This window comes from Alligator sinensis, unplaced genomic scaffold (genome assembly GCF_000455745.1).
Source record: "Alligator sinensis unplaced genomic scaffold, ASM45574v1 scaffold569_1, whole genome shotgun sequence".
Lineage (NCBI taxonomy): Eukaryota > Metazoa > Chordata > Crocodylia > Alligatoridae > Alligator > Alligator sinensis.
This window is the reverse complement of record NW_005841914.1, coordinates 2,343,894-2,363,741: the sequence shown is the minus strand read 5'-3', so window position 1 is coordinate 2,363,741 and position 19,848 is coordinate 2,343,894. Positions and strand designations below refer to the sequence as shown.

At 53.0% G+C, this 19,848-nt stretch overlaps 1 protein-coding gene across 1 annotated transcript in view; it reads right to left on the bottom strand.

Moving 5' to 3' along the window:
- The window catches only part of VWA1 (von Willebrand factor A domain containing 1), a 26,343-nt gene extending 26,118 nt beyond the window's left edge, over window positions 1-225 (bottom strand). The window contains 1 exon segment of the mRNA XM_025198092.1: window positions 28-225. The gene's annotated coding sequence lies outside the window, so the exon portion shown is untranslated.
- Window positions 226-19,848: the final 19,623 nt, after the last annotated feature.

Below are 19,848 nucleotides of genomic sequence, written 5' to 3'. Positions count from 1 at the left end.
TGGGGAGGGTGAAAACCCGGTTGTTCCCCCCCCCCCCCTTTAAACCTCAGCAGGGAGCACTCCACAGCAGGTGTGTGGTATCAGAAACCACTTTTCACTTTCTTTTTTCACATCCTGAAGCCTTTCTTCAAGAAGCAGCCAGGAATCTCTTTCCTTAGCAGCGTACCCAGCTCAACCAGTCCCCAGAGCAATATCATTTTCTTTGCTTAAAAATCAACCAAGTTTTCTCCGTGCTGTGGCAGTTTCAGGAAGTTAATAATCACCCCCCGACCCTTGCCCATCCCTGCCCTGCTTAGCACCACCGTTGCATGAATCCTCCTTTGAAAAGCCAGAGGAGCAGGGCTAAAGCATATCAAGCAGTAAAATACAGTCCAGCCTGAAGGCTGTTTCTGAGCTTGTCAAGCACTCACCTTTCTCAGGTATACTCTGTCCCCGAGCGACCTGCAGCCACAGAGCAAAAGAAAGTGCAGTCCTGGCAAACATAGCAAAACTCTGGCTTGATGGGGGGGGGGCAAACTACCTTAAATCCAAAAGCTGGGAGCTGTGAAGGTAGATGAAAGGCTTGATATCAGTCATAGTACGTAGAAGGATCCACCAGCTTCCAGATCCTTGTGTCTACGCATGCAGCTCCTGCCTTGAGCTCAGACCCCCTATATATTTTTTACAGCGCTATTTCAGACTCTGGCTGCTGGAAGCAATTTCCCTCTTTCTTCCCCCCCCCCCCCTTTCCAAGTCATAATTTCTTCCTGACAGCAGTGGCTGGAGGAGCAGCACAAGCAACACCCCTTCTGCTGCTGTGCTCCCAAGTTAAACTTGCCTCTGGAGCGCGGATTGGACTGCAGGCAGTCCGCCTACAGCTGGAGCGATTTAAAGAAGAGATCCCTGTAGTGCCAACTTTGGCCCTGGAAGACCCTGGCACGGTGCAGCTGGAAAGGAGGAAAGGAAGAGAAATGCTGAGGCTGAGTTACTTTTTCCTCTGTGCTGGACCAGAGGAAACAGGGGAAAAAACTTGTATAGAGCAGAGTAAAGGAAAAGCACAAGCCTCTAGAGCATGCCCGTGCCCTGTGATGTTGGCTAATCCTTTTGGAGGAGGCTGGGCAAATATTCCACCAGGTCCTAGTGCTACATGGCTGTGCCAGCTGTGCCCCTCATCTGCCTGGGAGCATCAGGGCCAAACACCCCATGTTCACACACACACCCCTGCCTGCCATTGTACCCCCAAACAGCAGCCAGCTCACTAACCCCAGCAGGACCTTGCCTGCCTCCCAACTGTGCCGCAAACATGAAAATGTGCCAACCCAGGGCACAAAGTCATATTCTTCTTTTGTGACTGTCCACCATGAAGCCCGGCTGGAGCAAGATACTTGTGTACATGCTGTTCAAGCATGTGAACAGTCCCACTGTTGGCAAATGGACTTCACATGCTTAGATTGAAGCAAAGGCTCAAATGCTTTGCCAGCTGGAGCAAATGGAGCAGGGGGCATGGGTCAACAACCACCCCAGGTCCTCATTGACTAAAACAGCATCCTCCCTCTGTCCTCCTTGTCTGCAGCACACATACGAAGTGTTGGTGGAGGACACCGGGCTGGGACTCGGGAGATCTAAGCTCAACACCCAGCTCCGACACAGACTCCCTGCATGACCTTGGTCAAGACACTTCATCTTGCTGTGCCTCTGTTTCCCCACACTGAAACGGCAACCACAATCCTGCTCTTTCCCCAGCCCTTGTCCATCCTGTCTGTATAGACTGCAAAGTCCTTGGAGAAGGGACTTCTGTGTCTATGGCACTCAGCATGATGGAGCCCAGCTGTCAGCTGGAATATAAATAAGCACAAATTGAAACAGGCCATGCCTTGTACAGATTCAAATAGGTCATGCCTTGCACATGGTCAGTTGTGTTACAAAGGAGAGGCCATTTTAATATGGAAGGTGAATGCAAAGTACATGCTGCAACGAGAAGGGAGGGCTCGGCTAATAAAATTCCTATAGACAAGAGTGTGAAAAGCATCTAGTATCTGCTTCTTCAGTCTGGAGCCAAGGAGTCATTAATGAAGGAAAAAAAAAGGAAAATTACACCCACTGACTCAGCTACAAACTGATCCTCAGTTCATTTTACTAGGGGAGTGACTGGAATAAGGGATGACATTCACTAGCAGGCAAGGAAACTTTACAAACCTGGAGAAACTCTGAAGGTTTGTGAGCAAAGTTTCCTGAGCTTGATGTGGTGTCTGACCCCTGGGGTCTGGGGAAACTAAGAGGAATGAAAGCCTGGAGCTGCGCGGGGTGGAAAGCACCACGGCTGCAAATCCCCCAACGCGGTGGAAAGGCAGGTGGGGCCCAGGCACTCCGAGCCCTTTGGGAAATGCATGGAGTCAAGCAGCCGGTTTTAACTTCTGGCTTTGGCACAATCCTGCTCACCCCATCCAGAGCAATGCGATGCGGGTCTGTTTGGTAGGAGAGCTTCGTCCCTTGTTGACTGTCTGATGCCCTGTCTGGGGCCTGGTAACCCTATACAGGGGACTCAGCCTCAGGCACTGGCTGATTCACACAGGCAGCAGTAATCATCATCTCCCCATCTGGGAATGGGAAGGCTCCATAACACCTGCTCCCACTCCCAGTCGTATAATTCGGGACTGGTGGTGCCCTGCTTGAGGTGGCCTCTGAGCCCTGATGGTGACACTGGTAGCCAACCGTGGCCATTGCCAGCTGCCTTCTCTGACCGATGTGGGCAGGGAGTTTTGTTCTGTGAACCCAGCGAAAGCGCTGAGACTGCTCGTGGCAGGGTGAAGGACTAACCAGGGGCTTGCTGGAGTCACCGGCAGCCTGGTCATTGTGCTCTGTCGTGATAGAGAGCAGGTGGTGGTGACACCGGCTGAAGTCAGTGGAGCTGGGGGTGCTCAGAGCAGGGACACACAAGCCGTGAGCCCGTAGGGCCCTGGCTAGTAGGCTCACAGGAACCCTGCTAGAAATCCCTGGGCTAGGCAGCTTGCTACGGCCCCCATTCCAGAGCCTGGCTTTTTCACTCAGGCTATAGAGGCTCATGCATGTATCTTGTCTCCATAGGCTTGCTATCTAATGCCTGGGGCAATGGCCAAGATGGCAAGCAAACACACAGCTCTCTGCCCTGCGATGAGCTGCCTCAAATGCCCCTTTCCCCGCATCTCCACCCTTGCTACAGAGCATTGTGCAGATGCTTCGTTACTGTGGGGCACATCTGGAGGTTGGACACTTAGGGTCAAGCGGATGCAGAGCAGGTAACCCCACATGTCCCTCCACCCTGATACAGTGACTGTGTGAGGTGTCAGCATTGCAGCCCCAGGGCACTGCCAGGAGGGAGGGCTGTAGGGTCCGTGTGCGGCGAAGGAGAGCTGAAGGGCTCTGTGCAAAGCAAAGTGTGGAGGCCACGGTCCTGTCATCTCATCTCAGATTTGGGGTGGAGAAGGGCCAGGGGGGTGGGGGTGCTCCTTGATCATCCCTGACTCATTTCCCTTTTAGGCAGAGCTGTCAATGCGGGTGCCGCTCCGACTCCCACTGCTGCCAGGAAAGGATCCTTATCTTGCCAGGAGCCCTGCTGGGAGCGGGGAAGGGAAGCAAGAAAAGACAGGCTGGAAGCCAGTCAGACTGGACGCCGTTTGGGTTTATTTTTAAGCCCAAACTGGGTGGAGGAAATCCAGAGTGACTCCACTGGGCCAGTTCCATGGGGTTAGGGTCTGATTCGGCCCTCAGCTGGACTGGTGTGAATCCAGACCGAGCCCACTGCAGCGAGCAGAGTTATTCTAGATTAATGCCTGTTTACACTAGATCAATCCTGGCCGGCCGGGACAGCCTCACCTTGGTGAGCCACCATAATCTGGTTACATTCCTTGCTCAGCTGCTTTTGAGTTTACTGACTCTAACGGCTGCTCCCTCTCTCACGGCACGGCTCAGGGAGGATTAATGAGCTAGAAAAATGCCTCTGGTGAACATTGTGTTCCTAAGTGCCATCAGAAATGGCTGCTACAGGCCGCCCTAGAGGTGGCTGCATTTCCAGACTTCATAAGGCAGTTCATAGACATTGGCCTGATCCTGCCAACTTCTGCCCACAAGCATCATTTTGGGCACACGTGTGATCCTCCTATTAGTGCTATATGCTGCGACGGCCTTGGCATTCGCTGTTGTGATTATCAGCTTCGTTCCAGGTGTGTTAATCCCAAGGACACGAAAGCTCTTCTGGGGATTTAGACAGGGGAATTACACTAACCAAGGCTTAGAGAGGCATTGCAGCCCCAGAAGCCCTGCATGGCAGCGTGGGGAGAGAAAGACCTCCCTCCTGATAGCTCTGGCGTTCAGAGTCTGCATGCCACCCGGGGGGGCAGCCGGCCTGTCACAGAGCCAGCGATCTGACTGACACGCAGCACCATGAATAAGGAGCGCTGATTTGAAAGGCATCACGTCAACTCATGCCCAGGCCTGGATGCAGATGTGAGAGGAGGTCAGCACCTTGGACCACTAGCATCCTCCCCTGCCATCTCTGGGTTGGTCTTGCGGGGTCTCCCGGCCAGCCCAGCCCTGCCTGGTCACTGCCAAAACAGTCTCTCCTTCAGGTTGCTCCTAACATGAAAATCTCTGGGCCAAATCCCTGGAGGGCGTCAATGAGAGAAGTCCCATGGGCATCAAAAGAGCTCCACTGCTTGAATATCCAACCCGATGCTTCCTGCTCAGCATTAACTACATCTCTAATTCATGCAGCCTCGAGACCCGAGGCAGTTCATATCTTTCTTTGGCACAAACTACAAGGCACAAAGCTCAGGAGCTGGTCTCCCTGGTCTCCCCAGTCTCTCCAGAAAGTGCCTGGGGATCACTGTGTACAAACAGCAAGACAGGGCCTTCCACTGACAGGGCAGCTTCCCCCACGGAGGACCCCACAGGAACTGTATCCGGGAATCGCTCCACCCGGTGCCAAAATGCGCTCGCTTTTGGAGTGGAGCGCACCAGTTCTTCAGCAGCGCTGCCCAGTCAGGACACAAAGTGAAGAGGCTGCAGGGCCAGGAAAATGCAGTTATGCAAGCTAAGTATTTCCAGGACACTGGGGCAAACACTCTTATTTCAGCAGTAACTATCAAGGGGTACTGACGGCAGCAAAGCGGGCAGAGCCCTTCGGAAAGAGAGCCGCTAACATCACCTTGCAGGAACAGCACCTCTGACTGACTCATCAACACTGGCCTCCCAGTGTCGTGGCACCCAGCTCCCATCCCTGGCATGTGCCTGCCACACAGCTGTACTGGGGACGAGGAGTAAGGGCTTCATGCAGGGGCACGCAGGAGAGGACCGAGTGCAGAAATGAATGTTGTGGATCCTTCCCTGCCCTGCTTCCTTCCCTGCCCTGGTGCCTGGTGGTTGCATCGCTGCTGTTCAGACCATGCTGGACTGGCATGCCATGCACTTGAGCAACGCCCAGGGGGGCCAGCCTGTCACACAGCACCCACAGCCAAGTGACTTCAAACCAAAAACCAAAGTGACTCCAGCACCCAAAACCAAAGTGACTCCGAGCTATCAGGATGCAGATGAGCAGAGATGAAATGGACCTAATTATCCCTGTCCTGTCCCCCCTCCTCTGCTTTCTCATGAATCGCAAGGCTACCCGACCACAGCCTAAGAGCAAGACAGTCACGTTGCAGCTTCACTGCCCCCCACCCTTGTCATAGAGGATCTGTCAGGCAAAGGGAGCCTGCCAGCGGGGCAGGGGGAAGGGACCAGCAAGGGGTATCTGGAGTGGAGGAGATCTCTGAGCAGTGCTTCACAGTTCCCTGTGTGCTCAGGACCTTTTTTCATGACCCCGGCAGTATGAAGGGGCTTCTGAAGGTGTGAAACCCAGTCCAGGGAATTAGGAGGTCTGTCCCTGCCATTGCACAGCTGTTGCTGCAGCCTCCTACCAGCCCGGTGCCCAAACCCCAGGAGAGGGGGCTGGAGAGGGGGGCAGGGATGGAGTCTGGCTACTCTCGGTTTCTTGGGGAGCTGTGGTAACACAGCGTAAGTTAAAGCCACCCCCAGGCTGAGCTAATGGGGACACAAAGGTGCCCTACACCACAGATAGGGAAGCAGGGGTTCACTCAGCCTTGTAGGGATCAAAGCTTTGCTGCATTTAGCTTGCCATGTCTCTGCCACGCAACCAAGAGCGAAGCCAGAGATGGGACATGAATGGCTCACTGCTGCATGCTGGCTGCTCCGTGGAAATGGCCATGTGCCTGCTCTTACCCTGCGGTCGGTGAAAGTCAAACCGCAGTCTTGTGCCCCTCTTTCTTCGAGGGGCTAATCTTCCAGAGTTCAGCATCTACTTGCCATGGGGTGTGAGCAGGTAGTTACCGTACAACAGGTGACACAGAAGAGAGCCCCAACCCATAGTCCCTGAAACTGTTTCTATGTCTAAATCTCAAGGGCCAGGGTTATTTTTTGTGTGTGTGGCAGGGATCTGGACATCTGCCTGCTAAGAATGGGGCCAAGACCCCTGACTTATCCCCACCAAGCCACCAGAGCCATCAGCTCAGGTCAGCGCCTGCTTCCCAGAAGGAAGCCGGATAGCCGACCAGTCCCACCACACAGTGACTGGGTGATGAGTGACATGGGTGATCCCAAGGCTGTGGCAAGACCTCTGCACAATGAAATCAAGTCAGAGCAAAAGGAAACGCTGATGACTGTGCTATCAGCTTACCTGGAGAATTAGCTCCAGAGGGTCAAGTAAGGCCCAGAGAAAAGAGATTTGCCCAGTAAATAAATGGGAAAGGCAGATTTACCACCCAAGGGAGGGATTCAAGCAGCATAGCTCTACTGTAGGTCACTGGAGTTATACCAGCAGAGGATCCATCCCGGGGCTCCTGCTTCTCAGCTCTGGACTGCATCAAATTTCCCATTTGGGCTGCTTGTGCTTCAAACTGATCTTTCATCTCTGTTAATATGCCAGCCAATTTTAGCAGCTAACGAGCTCTTTGAAACACCCTTTATTGTGCATGTGCTAATCATCCACCATTCAGCGATTCCCCCGCTTCCATCAGAGGCACCTTTGCTTTGCTGGGAAGAAGAAAGAGATTTCAATCTAGCAGCCGGCCCCTGCGCCCCACTCAGGAGCTGGCTACAGAGCAACCATGTTTCCCAGGGTTAGTTTAGGACCAAAATAGCATCAGAGGGAGAAGTTGTGTTCAGGCCCTGATGCTTTGTTTGGGGGGATTGAAAGGGCTGTTTGATGCATTCTCCTGGAGAAAGGGCTGCTGCTTTCAAGTTCTTAATGAGGTCAGATATGCACAGACGGAGCTGGGACGTGTGAGCAAAATGGTTGAAGAACAGCTCAGTGAAAGGCCTGTCTGATTGCAATGAGGCTTTGGAGCAAGAGAACATCATGAGGCTGATAACAAGGAAAGTGTCATGTGCAGTAGGGCTGGGGAGGGGAGCTTCGTTCCCAGAAGCTGTCCTTCCCAGGACACAGTCCAGAGCAGTTAACTGGCTCTGTGCCTGGCTCGCCCACCTCCGTATCAGGTCTGGGATGCTCGACTCAACGTCAGAATGAAGCAGGGAGCTCCAAGAAGGGCCGCATCTCACCAAAACCCAGCCCACAGCTGAGAGCTCGGCAGAGGCAAAACTGCCTTTGGGCTGGGAGAGCTTTGGCTTTTATTAAATCTAGCTGATTTCAAAACTGGAGCCAGGGGAAGGCTGGACTGGAGAGATGGCTTGGTGTGAGAGCCATTACTTCAAGGAGGTGAAATGGCTTGCTCACGGCTGGCAAAGAATTTGCAAGGGGTTGCAATGGGGACTGGTTTCTCTGATGTTGTTTTTGCTTGGTCATTAGTCCTGAACATCCCAGGGTAGACAGACAGATGGACAGACTCATACCTAACAAAACACAGGACCAGGTCATTGGCTGGCGTTAACTGGTATCATGCCACTGAAGGCAATGCAGACACACCAGTTTCTACCATCTGAGCATCTGTCTCATGCAATGCAAATGCTTGTCCAGTACCATAAAACACAAGACAATGATTCCTCTTAATCTGCACATCCCCCCTTTCCAGGCAGTGAAGCTGTCCCAACCCAGACAGTCCCAGCCTCCCAAATCAACCCCATGGATCAAGCCATCTGTCTCTGTCCTGGGAAAATCTAACCTATGTGAATAGGCTGTTCCTGGGACCCAAGTAGCAGCCTCTGTGTCTAATGGAGTCCATCCATCAGGAAGGAGGACTGTGAACCCTCCCTGTCGGGTGCATGCGAGCTGTGTTTGAATGTCATAATGTCCCTATTGTCCTCCTGCAGCCTGGCCTGCAACCGCTGGTAGTCATTGTACCCCTTTAAACAGATCCCCCAGTGAGGCCCCTTTGCATGGGCTGATGTTTTATAAGGTTATTTATGGTCCAGCAATAAATGCTTGCGTGGCTGTTATCAAAGGGTAGTAACACATGATTTCACAATGGCTGGAAGCGATGACACAGCTGGGGTCAGGAAGAATCAGTCTTTGAATTCAGGGGCTCTCTGATCCAGGCTGTCCAGCAAAGCACTCTATGAACAGCAGCTGGAAACCAAACGCACGCAGAGGCATGAGGCTAGACCAGTGCTTGCTTTCTTCTTTGCCCCGGGCTTAAACTAAAGTACTTTAAAATTGCCCGAACAAATGGAGTCATTTGTACTGGGCTGAAGAGCAGTGAGAAAGGGGCAATCAAAGAGCAGAGGTAGATGGAAATGGTGCGGCGTGCCCCAGGCTACCCACCAGCACCGCATCAGGAAGAGGCAGGATCTGAAGTTTTGCATTTGTTTTAAAACTTTCAACACAGCTGAGGGCCGAGTTCAGGGAGCTTCAGCGCTTGGGTTTCAGCTCAGGCCCACCTGTGAATGATCACAAATCATTCTCCACTGCCCTGGCGACTCTGTTTGCATCTGTTTGGATAAGAGTAAAACACTCCCGTTGGATCCAGGGAGCAGGGGATCCTGATCTGATGTCACATTACAGCCACCGGGCCCAGGTGCACACAGCTGCTGAGATGCCCAGCACTGGGTTTCTGTTCAGAGCCGACTGCCTTTGCAAGCTCCCTGTATGTACAGCACCCAGCATGGTGACATCTATGACTGGGGTTGCTCAGCCCTTCCTAAGTGCACAGAAGCTGCATCCACATGCACCAGCAGAAGTTTGGCCCTATCTGTATAACCAGCTGCACTGGATGTAGATGCTTTGCACAATTCAGCAGTATGAAGGGGACTGAGCAGGGGAGCCAAGGAGAAGAAGCACATAAGAAGAAGCCCATCAGGCATTCAAAGGCTCCTTGTCAGGTAGTTAGGGAACAGTCCAGCTTGGCTGACAGCATCTCTTCCCATTACCATGCAGGCCTCGCTTCTGCAGGCAGCAGGCTGAGTTAATAGCTGCTAGGTTGTCACAGCAGATCGGCGTCTCCCATTCCCCACAGGAGATGCTAGCGGTTGTCCACACAGATCAGTTTTACTGCCAAGGAGGAGCTGGCAGCCTCTGGCATCCCAGCATCAGCCCTGCTCTCCTGGCTCTGCTCACACGCTGGCCAAGGAGGATGAGAAGGACAAGGAAGTCATTGACTCCTGAATAAACAGGCCAGATGAGCACAGCACAGCTGGTCTCAAGCGGTCACACCTCATGAGTCAAGACTGCCCCCATAGGACAAGATTGGGGTCCACATCTAAATTACAAAGAGGGGGCAAGGCTTTTAAGGACCCTCTTTCTTGAAACATTCATGTCCAGAAGGCTTCTCTGTGTTGCGTATAGAAGCTGAAATCATCAAGCTTTCGCCTGGCTCCTGGAGACGAGAATCAGCAAGGTGAATACCCAGTGCCTTCAATGCCTCTGGCAGATCTACCCACTGAGCTCTGGGGATTTCACCCCGGAGATTTGCAGTCAATAGCAGATGGTGCCAGCACTTCCCAGGTGGCACAGGGGGGTCCCAATCCAAATGGGGGTGGGAGGGTATGCCTGGGTTGAAATAGGGCCATCTTTTTACAGTGCAACAACCCTTTGAGTCTGCAAAACAGAGGTTGCCAGTTCCTACTGAATATAGAGGAGAGCTGGGCTCCTCTGCAAACCTCACCCTCATCTGCAGTTGCAGGTGGGTGGGAGACCTGCTGGATGGCTGCTCTTCTTGAGCAACTGGGGGCTTTGAGCACTTCCAAGCAAGAGGGAAATCCTTGCCAAGAAACCTCTGTACTTCCAAGAGTTTTTAGTGGTTGGATGCTTTCAATCTGGGCAGGGAACAGAGGGTGCCTCAGGGTGCTCAGGGGAGAGGACATTCCACAAGCCAAGTCGCAGCCATGCGCCATTGGCTATGTATAGGCAGTGCATGTGGGTGCATGTGCACCCCCTGGGATTGGCAGTGCACCCCTGTGAAAAGCCGCCCCCTCGCTGCCGACACTGCTGGCTGTGTCTGCAGGCGGTCCCCAATCACTGCTGGTCACTGCCGGCCCCCCCCCACTGACACCACTCACCACCGCTGCCACCTGCGGGTGGTCACCGTGCCCCTCCAGCCTCCGGAGGCACATGGCATTCATGGTCATGACCGTGAACGTGCGCCTGAGATGGAAGAAAGCCCTTCTCCAGAGGAATGTTTAATACAAGGCTTCTGATGGAAGGAGAAGAAAAATATCAAGTACTTTGGGAGACGTTAAAGCATTTTACCAATCACTGGGGCTAGGGACAGAAGTTACGCATAAACCGGTTTAAGTGATCAGAAACTGGTTTAAACCTGTAACAGAACATAAGTTCAGTGCACATCAACCAGTTTCAAAATGGCTGAAACTGGTTTCAGATAAACCTGGTTGAATGTAGTATCAGACTTGACTGATTTGGGTCAGACCAGTTTATGAAACTTCTGTCCCAGACCCCTTCCTGGTTCAAGTTAAACCGTAGTCCCCCGATATCCCAGCATGCTTTGCAGCCCAGGGCTGAGCTGTGCTGGGCTTTCTGCTCCAGAGAGCAGGGCTGGCCCTGCCCCTCTGCTCCCTAGCTGGAGCAGTGAGAGCTGGCTGACAAGGGGCTGAAGGGGGTCAAGACCAGCTGGGGATGCAGCCCAGTCTGCAGAGGGGGACTGCCCCCCACCAGGCAAACCTCAGCTGGGGTCTGGGGCCAGGAAGGGGGGTTAAACACCCTTTCTCCCACTCAAATTTACTACTGGCTGCACCTGTGGACTACAAATCCCAGAGGCACCTGGAAGCAGGAAGAGGAGGTGATGAGCAACCCTGCAGAGTCCTGCTGCTGTAATTCTGGACTGCAAATGCCAAAGACCTCAGGGACAACAGGAAGAGGAAGTGAACACCCAGCCAGAGAGCCTGCTGTAGCAGCCCCCGGCTTCTGGCCTAAGCCACTGCAGGCATGTGGCTGCATTTCTTGAATCAAAAGGTCAATAAATGTCTGTTCACTTCTGTTTCAATTTAATCTGTGCAGCTTAGACTAACCTACAAAGACTAAATCAATTCAGACTCAGGCTTTCTGACTGTACCTAGCCTAAAGCTCAGCCCGATGGTGTTAGCCTCATGGGTAATATCAGATTCATCACCATCGTTCACAGATAGGGAAACCAAGGCAGAGAGTTAAGTGACTTCCACAGGTCCACAGCACAGATCAGTGGCAGAGTTAGGATTAGAGTCCTGACTCCCTGTCCGCTACTTGACCCCCTCAAGATGCTTCTGTCCTTACTTGTGCCCCAGACGGACAGCGCCTTTCCTGCTCACTGAGACTGAGATATGAGGAGACGCTAAGCCTTTGTATGTGCCTCTCACAAACGTAGTCTCTGCATTCCTGGGACACCAGCCTGAGATGCGCATTTCCTCCGTCTTGGGGAGATTGGCTCCTACTCAACAGCTCTAATCCAGTTTCAACTCCAGTTCTCTTCCTCAACAACAGCCACATTCCTTTGCGGGCGTGCTGGGTACCGTGGTTTCAGCCAGGAACTCTGAGCAGGCATTTTTCCAGTTTCAGGGCTTGGACTTTGTCCCAGGGAACAATTATTTTGAGCTGACGAAGGGGAAAGGTCCCTGGAAGAACAAAGTACGCTACATGTTTATCTTGAAATAGGCTCCTTTCTCTCCTGCCAAAGTGTGCTGCAGCTTTCGGTGAAGTCCACAACAACAGCGAGGCCAATGCAACTGGTTGGGCAGGCTTTGGGTTTATAAGCCATGCAGCTTCTCATGCTCACATATCTGGACTGATGTTATATTCCCCTGGACTTAGAGCAGCCGCCTGTCACCTGATGCCGATGCTTTATCTTCCATGAGCCAGTCTACTCCATGCCAGAAATGATCTCCCAGGAATCTTGCCTCATGTTTTTGGATTAGATTCTGGTCCTACTAATCTTAACCAGGACCTGAATCTCTCTTGACAGAGTAAAGCAAGGTCTGGTGCTCTTTGGGAAGCTGGCCTTGCTTTCTCACGGAGATCAGCAGTCTGGAAAAGGCCAAATTCAAGTACACCGCAGCAGAATTTCATTTCCTGGCCAAAGCACGGTCATCGGAGAAACTAAACTTCCGTTTGAACAATGCAGTCTTGGCCAGTTCAAGGCCGGTAGCCTTGTGACATGCTGAGCTGGAGGAAGCATCTAAAAGGTCTTGTGCGTGAGACACATCATTGTTTAGGAGCGTGTGTGCGTGAGGGAAGTGTGTGCGTGTGTGTCGGTTGGCTGGACGTGTCCAGGCGATGCAGCATGTCCTGCATGCAGGGACTTGGGTGTGTAACATTCCCCGCCTAGTCTCCAGACACATTCCATCCCCTCTCGAGGATCCCAACCTGCCCCTTATTAGGGCTTGTTCTTAATAACCCAGCAGTACAACATGCCTTCTGAGTCTCACCTGCCCTTCACCCTGTGCTAGCGTGCACATCCAAGCAAAGTGAATGCAAAAAAAGCTTCACTTTGCCCTACATTTTTCACCAATGTCAAGGACTCAAGGTATAGGGCACATAAGAACCAGGCTCAGAATATTTATCCCAGCCCTTCCTCCAAGGCTCAGCCCATACCTTCAATCCTCTCTTAGCAGCAATTCCAACTCTTCTCTGCATCCATTTCGGATAAAGACCGCCCCCAGCCTCAGTGAAAGAGCAGAATCCATATGACACCTGCCAAGTATCAGGGTATCAGAGGGAGTTTCTGCCAGCCCATTGCATGCATTATGTGGTGTCACCTTCCTCTACCATGGAAGACTTTGATGGGAGGATGGTTAAGCCATTAATGCCCTTGTATTCAGGGCCCAGTCTGCAGGTCTGGTGTGTTCATTTTGGTGTAGTAGTAGGCAACCATCCATCCTCTGGATCATGGTGTACACATAAGGGTCCATGTCAGGTGCCTGATGAATCGGCATGTACCGCAACCATCACACCAAGACCTTTGACACGTACGCCTAGGTGAGAGTATGGAGGAGTGGAGGTTGCCCAAGACCTACCACCCTCCCTTTATACCACTGAGGCAGAAACCAAAGGCCAGACCGAGTCCAGACGCTCAGTGCCTTGATGGTTGCAGCTTCTGCCAGAGAGCAACAGAGAAGAACAGTTGCTGACTGCCTAATGCCTCAGCAAGGGCATGTTTCTGTCTCCTCCAACCAAGGAGTAATGCACAAGGCAGTGGAGGCCAGGGTTTTGAGGTGCCCAATGCTCACCTTACTTCGGAGGTTGCAATATTGTGGTATTTTATAGGAGTTCCCCCACCATGAGTAGCCCCACCACGTTGCCACCAGGCCCTCCAGTTGCATGAAGTTTATGGTCATACCCAGGACCATGGTGTAGAATAGACCAGGGGAAATGGCAGCAGCAGGATCAGGGCAGTGGGGGGAGCTTCCACCCCCCCAACCCCATTCTCCATGCTGTTTAGCTGCATCCTGGAACTGGGCCCTTGTCATTTCCTGCCTTTCTTGAGTCGGTGACTGCTGCAACATCCAAGAAACAGAACAATGCAGAAAAAATCCCCCCTGCGGGGCCTTGGCAGAGCTTCGTATCAGCTTCCCGAGTCCTCGAATTTCTGGGAAAACAGCCTGAATGCTCACCGCATCGTCAATCAATCAGTCCCGGTCCACAGCATATTTTCGTCGCTCTGGTCCTTCAGAGCCATGGCCACAATCGTGTGTGGTCTCTAACTTCCACGCTGCTGTGGTCACTTGGCTGAGGCCTGACCCCTGGTTTGCCACCAGTCCTTGATGTGAGAGAGGAGCTAGCAGAGGAATGAGCCTCAGGAGAGGGAAAATTAGCAGAGAGGTTTTTTCTAGGCAACAGGAACAGTCATGGGTCCTGCTTCTTTGAGGTCCCACACCTTTTCCTTGGACATCATTCCCATTGATAGCCAGGGACTGTGCCTATTATGTGGTCCCTCTATGCGGAGTCCCTTCCTTGACCTCGGCTTTGAGAGAGGAATTATGGTTCAGGGGCTGGAAGGAAGCTAGGAAGTCATAGCATTTTAGGCTGCATGTTATAAGCCAGTTGTCGGTCTGCCCTCATGGGAAGGCCTATGGCAAAGGGGCAGCCTGGGATAGATAGTTGGAGTGGATACCACCTTTGTTGGCAGAAGAGCCAAAGCAGGGGTGGGCAAAATGCAGCCCGTGGGCCAGGCCATTCTACCCGGCCCTCGGGGCCTCTAAAAAAATTAGAAAATTAATATTTATCTGCCCCTGGCTGCCTGTCATGCGGCCCTCGATGACTTGCCAAAACTCAGTAAGTGGCCCTCCACCCAAAATAATTGCCCACCTCTGAGCCAAAGGCTGCACTCGGTCCTCACTCCAAGAATACAGAGGTACTCTGCTCATAGATACTGTATTGTTCCAATTATGAATCAACCCTGCATATAAGTCGGATCGTCAGGTTCAATGTTAGGGGGAAAAACGGCTTTTATCCTAAATATAACTTAAAAACTGCAGCAAAAAAACTGCAGCAAAAGACCTCGGACTGCTCTTGCCCTTACAGAATCCCCACAGGAACATTAAATAACCATGAAAAGGACTCAAATGGCTTTGGAAAAACATTTCTGACTTGGTATTTTCATTGCACGTACACAAGTACAAAAGGCAAGACTGTATAAGGAGTGTGTGATTGTTACAGTTCTTTTAAAGGGAAAAAGAAGGGTAGATTTATGCTGTGCGCACGTCATTAAAAGATGCCAACGGACAGCACTCAAGCATCGTTCCCGGTGGACCCAACAGACACGGTGATGTTCACTGGGAATGGCCCCTCGGGGGCTCCTGACATCCGCTCTCAGGGAGGAGAGGCAATCCCTCCAGAGCTCAGCTGCAGGCCACTGGTGAGTCTGTGCTGGACCCGGGAGACCTGCTCCACAGCTGATCATTATATGTGGCTAACGGGAGATGCTGTCAGCCTCTTGGAAAAGGGCCCGTCTCTGCGGAAGCATGTCAGCACCATGCACCTGGGAAATCTCTCTCAGACAAATTCACTATTTACCCAAAGGGCTGGAAGGGCTTTGCTGGGATGGGGCCAGCCGTCCCGGCGATATGGGACTCGCCAGCACAGCTTGGCATCATCCCTTTGCTTTTTGAAACTTGCACAAACAAACAAACCGCCCACCCTAGGAAGTGCATCCTCCACCAGCCCCTGGGGCTTGAACAACCATGGGGCCGTGAGACCAAGCTGGGCCAGGGAGGGGATGTCTGAGCCAAGAGCGTCTCTTTGATCCCTGCTCCCTTGTGCTATTTATTTGCCTATCTTCTCTGCTGCCACATGAGATTGAAGGGGCCTTGGTTTGAGCAAAGCTCAAAGTCAGCCAGTCTGATGCTGATGTTTTGTATTCATTTCTCCTTTGGGATTGTTCTAGCTGGGGGCAAGTAGCAGGGCCCAGCAGGGAAGGGGTAGGAGACAACATCACTTTAATGAATGCATGGTCTAGAAAAAGGGGCACAATGGTAGTGAGTGCACGGGGTATTGTCCACAGAGAGAGGTGGGGGGATCCAGCCATCAACCTCCTGTGTGCTCCTGAGGGCTCCTTGGGGGTGAATGACTCTGGAAGGACCAACTCCTTTCCTGCAGTCCCCCTCATTGCTGCAAGCCCCTTCTCCCTCGCACCGCCCCATCAGGAACAGCTTTGCAGCATCTCTCTGCTTTGCTGACTCTCCAGCCCCAGGCCCCAGCCGGAGTGAGCTCTCTTCCCCTGCCCTGTGCCTGGTGGCTTCTCACTCCTTTGATTTAGAGCAATTCCACTTGGGAACAGGTGTCAAAATTGGATGTCTCATGGTCAGCTCATTAGGGTAAGTCTGGGGGACAGGGCTCAGATCCGGAGCTCAGTCACCTACAGAAGTCACTCAGGCTATGTGTACACGGTACAATGCAGCATGCTATATGCCCTGTCTTAGCACTCGGCAAGAGGAAAGATCTTCACAGCACCGGGCAGAGGCTCCAGCACAGCACAGGCATGTCTCTGGGGTAATTAACCCTGCCTCTGAGCTGGGGCTCATTATCTCAGCCCCAGGACACCTGTCCTGCTTCCAGCCCCACAGCTGGCACGGGTATCGCTATGCCATGCTGCACTGAGCCATGGAGATAATGCTCGGAGCTGCTTCGTGTCTTAGTTCCAGTTCTGGAAAATGAAGGAAACACTTCCCGGCCTCAGAGGGAATCTGGGAGGATAAAACCCATCAGTGGCTGTTATAGCATAGTGGGGGGGACCCTGCAATACTAAGACAGGGAAGCCAGGCCAGGGCTGCAAAGGGCACTGCTGTGCCTCCAGACCTTTCTGCCAGGGCAGGCAGAGCAGCTCTGCTAGGACACACTGGTCCTTGCTGGGGGAAGCTCCTGGCCTAGTTGCAGCTGCTCTGTTTGTATCAGAGCGGAAGAGTCAGAAGGAAGATAAAGGCCAGCACATTTACCTCAGGGACCTTTAACAGGCGCCTAAATCCCTTCAGCTGCTTGGGATAGCTCAGCTCGGCTAAAGAACGTGCAGTCCTTCCCCTTCCCTTTGGAGCGGAGGCCTTGGGTCTACTATGCAGGGGGGTGATGCTTTCTTAGGCCCAGGAGGAAGCTGAACATGCTGCGCAGCAGAGGACAGCACTGGTTTATGAGGGGAAAAACCTGGGAAAGCGACTCCCTTTCCAGGTGCATGGTATTTTTAGACACCCGTCACTCCTGCCGGGCTCCTGGCCGGCCAGGGAGCACAGAAATATTGACAGGCGTGCCTCTGCATGCTCATTAGAGCCCATCCAGTGGAAACAGGAAAAGGGAAGGATGCATTTGCACATGTATTCCTCCCAGGAGAGGTGGCGTGGGTTCCCCTCCGGCGCTCGATGGGCGGCTGCTGAGCTAAGCTGCTCGTTTGCAGCTGAGAGTTAGGAGCAGGGCAGATGGGAGTGAGATCAGCCTTCGTGATGTAGGTCACTGCTGGCGTCCTGCAGTCCCACTCGGAAGGAGAGGAGAGCCCTGGGCACTGCAGCTTTCCCTCTCCTTGGTGCTGTGGGAGACCCCAGGAAGGCAGGTTGGGCTAGGGGTGCCTATGGCTTTGAAACGTGTGCGCCAGGGCAGACATAGCCATGGGTGACCTCATCTAAGCCATCCTTTGTGACGTGGGTTCCCTAGTTTGGGAGCCGTTTCCCTGGTTTTGCTGTCCCAGGGAGAGTTTGGGGATCTGTCTCTTGCAGGCGGTTCTCAGGCTCCTGCTCTGATGCCAAGTCGGGACCCCCCGCTTCTCCTGACGGGGCACAAAACCCATAGACAGAGAACAAACCGCTTGTTCTGCTGTAAACTGAGCAAGGCTCCAGCCACGCTGGGTGTGTAGGAGGGAGCGGGGGTGAACTCTGCCTAGTCAGCAGGGTGAGGACTCTGCATCCAGCCACAATTGCTGTGGCCTTGCTCAGACCTTTTGGGATGTTTACAGTGTATTTTCTCAGGCTGGTTGATATGAGGAGTGCTGCCCTCCCGGCTTTCCTCCCCCAAGCTCAGAGGTAATGCCAGGACTCCCGGAGAGTATATGCCGTGTGCACACGCTGACTGATGGGGCTGGTGCTCACGATGCATCTCTGGGTGCATCGTACCCCAGAGGTAGTTGAGGTGGGAGGGAGCAATCCTAGATGTCATGGGCCAGGAATGGGGCTTGCAGCAGACAGACTGGAAAAGGGCCAGCGATAATGCTGGGGGAACCTGTGGAAAGCTGAGCTGCCACAAGACACCCGCTGTTAATGCCAAATGTGCCTGGAGGCTAGAAAAAGGCAGGTCTTCTCCGGTCTTTGGGACCAAGGAAAGGGGGGAGGCACAGTTCAGCTGGGTGAGAGTCCGGATGGGAAGACAAACCACACGAGCAAAGCCTGGGCTGGAACAAAGTTGGGGTGCTCCGCTGGGAACCCCATAGTCTCCTTCTAAAGCCAAGCCAGCGCAGAGTTTGCTTTTCTTTAACCCCAGGGAGCTCTGGTTTAGATGGGAGGTGACTGCGTTGCTGGCCAAAGCCAGTGGTGAGCAGTCAGCACCGTGTGGGATGAAACCTGAGCAAAGCTGGGCTCGAACCAGAACATCAGACCCCTTCTCTGTGGTTTCAGATGCTTCCCAGCCTGTAGCTGCTCAATCCACAACACTGATTGTGTTTCTCCCGGCCGCGCTGGGAACTCAGCCGAACTGGCTCACCGAGCAAAGCTCTCTAGCCAAGGGCAGCGCCAAACCCCAGATGCTGAAGTGTGCAAAGCAGTGTAGGTGAGACGAGTCCAGGCACTTGGCACAAGTGCAGTGTGACCCGGCTCGTGGCAGGTTAGGGAGAAGTAGGTTAAGGCTTCGGACCGGGGAGCAGAAGGCTTAGGCCCCCTTTCAGCTCTGCCACAGCCCCATTTTCAGACTTGGGACAAGGTGCGCTATAAGCAACCAATCTTGCCTGTCTAAAATGGAAGGAATAAATCATACTGCTCCTTACAGGCGACGGGGAAGACAAACAAATGTTTATACAGCACGGTGCGGGCCAGTAATCTCTCTCTAGTGCCTGGCTCCAGCACCGCCGAGATCCTGTTACTAATTGCGAGTGGAGTCCGACTAACATGGCTAGCTCTCTCATTCCTCCCTTAGCCAGGGCGGTGGCAGTCTGTCCGCTGACGCGGTGGCTTCTTGGTTCTGCCTGCACGGAGGGGTCCCTTGCACCAGCAAGCGCAACACAGCAGCAAGGCGTTCTCCTATACATGAGAGCAAGCTGCAAAATTCAGACCTGGATGGGGATCAAAGCTGCCTGGATGTTTCAGAGGGTGAGGGCTCTTCAGTTTATTCAGCTTATCATGGTGGGTGGGAGGCAGGCTGGACCTGGGAAAGAGGGAAGCTGAGAAGGATTGGATGCCAGCTGGGAAATCCTGTTAGACAAAACCACCTGGTCTTGGAAACAGGCAGACGGAGGGTTCTTCTGGGAAGTGCCGGCGGGTCCTGCCAGGAAGCACTATCATTGAAAGCTATCCCTGTGCCATCAGGCCTTCCCCCGGCTCCGCTCCTCCCATGCTGCAGCAGGGAAATAGTTGCCATTCCGATGGCATGGAGAGAAAGGAAAGGCTGGGCGTGCGAGGGGAGAGGCAGAACAATCCCCATCTATTGCAAAGAAAAAAGACTTTTGTTCTGGAGCTCGGTGTCGTCATGTTTGGCCCCAAATGAAAAGGGTGTTGACAGCGACAAAAAATCTCTCCATATCCTGCTCCAGCTACCGGACAAGTGATGCTGGTTGAGACGAAGTGGTCGGCAAAGTCCCCTTGCCTTGCATGCTCTATCTGCTGAGCTTCACAGAGCATCTTAGCCCAATGCACAGGACCCTCCAGCCTGCCTGCGATGAAATGGGAGCCCTGTCTCCTACTGGAGGGTTTCTCCTGGCTGTAAATATTTATCGAGCCTCAAGTGCCTCTGCATAAATCCCACATTTTCCCAGACTGGTTGGAGCTGTGTTCTCC